This window comes from Ischnura elegans, assembly GCF_921293095.1.
Source record: "Ischnura elegans chromosome 13 unlocalized genomic scaffold, ioIscEleg1.1 SUPER_13_unloc_4, whole genome shotgun sequence".
NCBI lineage: Eukaryota > Metazoa > Arthropoda > Insecta > Odonata > Coenagrionidae > Ischnura > Ischnura elegans.
The window spans coordinates 514,785-520,295 of record NW_025791660.1 but is presented as its reverse complement, the minus strand read 5'-3'; the positions used below and the strand labels follow the sequence as shown (position 1 = coordinate 520,295).

Below are 5,511 nucleotides of genomic sequence, written 5' to 3'. Positions count from 1 at the left end.
TTCACACTTGGAGAGGAAAGTAGATGCTTTATTGGCTTGTGACCCAAAGCGAAAGGATGCTACTGTGGAGGAGATGAATTTCAGCCAATTGCCTTTGACAGCGGATGAGGATTTCATCAAACTCTGCCATAGGATAGGTGGAGATCCCTCATTTGAGCCAAAGTTGGTCAGTGAATAATGATAATTTGTGTGCTACCATCCTGATTCAAACAATGTATGATTTTTTAATGAAAGAACAATTAAGTTTTTGCAAGAAAGTTTCAAAATCCATGTAAATTTGGAGCTCGCCAGACATTCGTAGGTGTTTGGAATTCAAAGTGCTATAAAAATGGTCAAGTACAACATAATTTTGAAGTGCATATGGATTATTATCCAATGAAATATTAAACAGTTTTGGTATGATTGGATTTTTGTAATTTCATATGCACTTGTGCACACATACTACATGTGCATACTAACCATGACAATTGTGTTAATTATTTTGGTGAATATTTCTTCTGGCTGTAAACATGATTTTTGTTATTCTTGTATTAGCTGTTAACTCTTAATAGATCTGATCTTTATTTATCTCTAGATGCAATGTTTGGTAGCAGTTGGTAGAAGAAATGAATGAGCAATTCTACAAAATATGTTGCGTCGTCTTAGAATGACAATGTAGCAGAGCTGTATTCCCTAACAGGCAAACTTCAGAAGAATTCGGTCAGTATGCACACGTACTACAATTTTATGAATTTTTCTTCTGGCTGTGAACATGATTTTTTTATTCTTGTATTACATGTAAACTCTTCATTGATCTGGTCTTTTTTATCTCTAGATGCAATGTTTGGTAGCAGTTGGTGGGAAAAATGAACGAGCACTGCTTCAAAATATAGTGCGTCGTCTCATAAGTGATGATGTGGCAGAATTGTACTCTCTAACGGGCAAACCGCTGAAGAATTCAGCAAAGAAATCTTTTTACAGCACATCTGTGTGTCCTGTTATTTTTCGTGAGTGCATTCAATAAGATATTCTAAGATTATTATAATAATTGATCATTGAAATGAACTTTTAACATATTACATTAAGTGACATTAAGTATGTTTTTTATTATTTCATAGGTGTATGCAGAAGGATCTACCCTGAGGCGTCGGATGTGTCGCTGAAGGGTTGTTTAAGTGATTGGCTGAACCAGGCTAAAGTGAGGAAAATGAGAAAGTAAGTTGTTGCTTCTCATTTCTCTGCCACATTAATTCGATCATCATCAGACATTTTCTTCATATTTTCCATTCCCTCTTATGTTAGGTATACACTAATCTATAATGTTCCATGGAAGTTGAATCATATACAGCCATTATGAGAATGTGGGGGTACAATTGGCATCTTAAATATTAAATTTGATTGCTTATTCATTTTGGAATATCAGTTAATAATTTCTCAATGTACTATCATTTGCAAAAGTCTTGCAACAAAGCGAGCGGCGCCACTTTTGCACCACAAAGATTGTGCCCGGAAAATGTATGGTTTTAGGGTGTGTGCAGCAATCCAACACTAGTCTTCATGGTTCAATGTATGGAGAACGGGTCATTGTGTGGGTGAGGTTTTTTAAAATCCTTTTCAGTCTCGAGATTTGATCGCTTCCATTTAAGTGAATTAATGTTCATGATATTCCCCCAAACACATTATAGCATTTTATGCAGGAGAAAAGATCGAGGGTAATTCCTCGGAGAGATTTTGAAAAGTTTGTAGCTTGGCTCTTTTTGAGTGATCTTAGCTCTTTTCAGAGAGCTGGAAATCACGAGTGGCTCACTGTGAACATGGCGGACTTTTGTTAACATTTATTGACTCGAGTTGATTTTTAAAATACTATATCTATGACATAAGATATGAGGAAGCTTTGATATTCCAAATGTTTCATCGTATAAATATCTGAGCAAACACGAAAAATATGAAATTAGTGAAGCTAATGGGCTTTAATCGTTGCATAAATAACAACAGAGTTCTCGACCGTGACGTGCATAAATAACAGAGTTCTCGAGAGTGACGTCCGTCAACCGGTAGAGAGGTACTCCTTTCCACGTATTCAAGATATGACGACGAAAGCTTAATTCCTGCTGAAAGTCTTTTTCAATGATTTTCGGATTTCAACAGGTATTGTTTGATAATATGTTGCGCTGCTAAATAAGTGTGAATGCATATAATAATTCTAAGCTGCTATATCGTTGATGATTAAGTTATTACGTTAACCTGCAATCTTTTAAATAATGCTCTGATGAATTAGGGATAATTATGATACTTACTTAGCATCATTAATTAACTTCTCTACATGTATTAAGTAGGTTATATGGTATTAGGAAATGTGTTTGTTGGCAATACGTTTTATGTTTAGGGCAGGATTGAAATCGGTGGAACGGCAGCTCATTTCATAAAACCTTTCAAGTAGGACGTAAGCAAATCTTAACAGAATTTCTGTTTGAAATGAATGTATAAGCTTGTTCATTAGATTTACAAATACCGATTTAGAAACATAATAACGAATAATAATAACTTATAAGGACGATACCATGATACCGAAGCCGCAGGCGACTCGAGCAACAACATCATAATATTCCTATACTAACCAGCGGAAACGTAAAGTATGTGAAAGCCTCCGTATTCAGGCTATAAAGACATAAACAAATGATAGACTGAAATACTGAGAAAGTGATTATTTTGTTCAAAAATCTTTCAATTGGGAAGCATATGACAGCAGCTCATGTTACTATTAAGATAAATTATCAGAATCACCATCCTCAACAATTGAAGTCTGAATAGCGCAGTGGAAGAGTTCTCGGCTTGTAATCGGAGGAGGAGCGTTTGATTCCCTCCAATTCCCAAATTTTTTTGTCCTCCTCAAAGCTGTATTTTGTTTTAAAGTTTTTTTTATTTTTTACATGTGTGTTAAGAGAATACCAAATATTGAATTTGAGCATTTTTTAATTACAATTTCTAATTTAAATGATCGTTCGACGGGAATCCTACGTTGTTAGCACGGTAGGACGAATCATTGCGTTTCCCTTGAGGGAACTCCAATCAGAATCAGTGGTGAATATGATTCCCAGTGTTATAAAGTTTCCTTTACAGGTCCGTAACTGCTCATCATTATTAACGTTTGGGATGAGAACTATCGTAGTAATCTATGGTTCCATATACGTAATTTCTTCAATATTTTCACTTCTCTAATCCAGTCAAATACGAGTATAAAAATAATCTCAAACTTTCCTACGTCTCCCTCCCGTGTCACGATGACCTGTTTGTGAGTCCTTCTGAGCTACCATTAAGGTTTATACCCAGATAGTGGTCATTCAAATTTAATGGTGGCCAGAAATCGACAATTAATAATTCAATTTGAGAGGAAATAATCTCAAAAACTAATGTCACAACTTGGCTTGCCCCCCTCCCTCAAGACCATGGCTTGACCCCCACCCCCCTCAGTTATGATCCTGAGTATGCCCTTGGCGAAGTGGGCTAGTCTCATATCCCTCGCTTCATGTTACATTTGACAATGCTCTCGAAGCGAAGAATTATTCTGGATTCCGTACGATGTCATCATGAATAACTGCTAGCATTCACACGCGCGATTAACACGATGCATCACTATACCGGTTGTATTTGATTCATTGTTTGGAGAATAAACAAGTTGGGAGTTGCGGTCATGTAGGTACTAACTGCAGGAAGAGTTCGTGTCTTTAGACGTTCGGCATGACGTAATTAATAGTTGAAGGTGGAGAAAATTTCGGATCAGTGCGAAGCCACCATGAATATAGTTCAGTTGCTGGATAGCCCTGTGATGACAGTGTTGAATTTCATTTCTGAGAGGTGTGCCTTTTCCATTTCGTCAAGTAATATTTCTCGATATCCGATAACATGAAGGAAGTGATTTATGCATCTAAATCATATAAATTGTTCTGTGTGCATAGTGAAGAATTGTATTTGTGTATGTCATGTACATAATAATAATCTGAAATTGAAAATCCCTAGACCAGCGCATGTCATAGTGCTAAGTGTGTTCCATTGTGTATGTGCGGAAGAATCTTGTGCTGATTGGGTTGCATTGTGTAGCTTATTGTGTTACCATGGAATATACGGAAGATGAGTGACATATCAAATGACACTCGGATCTTAGGATTTGGCTTCAATCTTGTGGAAAGAGTCATAAGGGTCTAAATCCAATAAGATAACCATGTAACGAATGGAGCGAAAGTGGTGCCACTCGATTTGTTGCAAGACTTTTGCAAATGATAGTACCTCCCTGCTTTTGTCAAATGACACATTATACCTCATTTCACGTGGAGTAATTACTATTTTCTCTTCAAGGATTGGCAGGATGAACAAACACGCCGAGGTTCAGGCTGATGAAGATATTTAATAAATCTCTAAATATGTAATTATATGTGTAAATAAACAGGAATTCAAGAAAATGATTTTTTAATTTTACATCCTCAAAGCCAATTTGCATCCTTGTTTTTTTTTAATTTTATCAAAACATTAACAAGTTTGATGTGACAATATGCTGCAAGTTTGATACGACAAGTTTGAGGCAACAAGTTTGCTGCAAGTTTCATGGGACAAGTTTGCGGTAAGTTTGATGCGACAAGTTTGCCGCAAGTTTGATGCTGCAAGTTTGATGCGACAAGGTTGATGTGACAAGTTTGCTGCAAGTTTGATGCGACAAGTTTGCTGCAAGTTTGATGCGACAAGTTTGCTCCGACAGGTTTGCTGCAAGTTTGTTGCGACAAGTTTGCTGCAAGTTTGAAAAAGCGTAACTAGGAGGTTTGATTCAAGCTTGCCGCAAGCTTGCAGGCTTGTCATGACAAGCTTGCTGCAACCTTGCAACTTTGTCGTGACAAGCTTGCAGCAAGCTTGCTGCAAGTTTAGCATGCTATCTGGGCAATAGCCAATACTTTCCAAAGCCAATACTTTCAATTCACCGCCTTGCTGGCTAAGGCAACCAACGGAAATTAACAAGTCCCTCATACACTCTCCCTGCGTGGCACAGCCGCTATTCGTTGTTGCCCCTAGGTATCTAAATACCTCTTCATAACCAAGAAAAATCTTCCTCGATATATTTCAATTGATACAGCGGGATGCCTCGACGATACTTCCTACCACAGAGTTGTGCTCCTACTACGCCTATGGTATATTCAGAACACTAACCTCGCTGCGTCGGCCATATTGTCAGCGCCTGCAGCGCCGCCAGCGGTGATTTGAGTCTCGAATTGGTGAAATTAAGCGAGTTTTTATAAGGGCTTAACAATTGATAACAGATTTTCCCGTAAATAGAAAAAAATTAATAACTGCCAGCGACCGGCTAATGAAAAAATAAAGCATAATACAAGTACTGTATCCATGCGGCGGAAAGAAAAAAAAAATAACATCAGGGTAGATCCGAACGTACGACCTCCGTAACCGAAGTGCTACACGTTAACCACTACACCACGGCAGTTGTTAAATAAGAGTGGCGTAGTTACCAATTAAATATCCAATTATGTAAAA

At 37.5% G+C, this 5,511-nt stretch overlaps 1 long non-coding RNA gene across 1 annotated transcript; it reads left to right on the top strand.

The window, feature by feature from the left end:
* The first annotated feature begins 459 nt into the window (after positions 1–459).
* Positions 460–4,745, top strand: LOC124173121. The gene is made up of 4 exons (XR_006868390.1): positions 460–699; positions 815–986; positions 1,098–1,194; positions 4,333–4,745. It is a non-coding gene; the product is annotated as an uncharacterized LOC124173121 (long non-coding RNA).
* Positions 4,746–5,511: the final 766 nt, after the last annotated feature.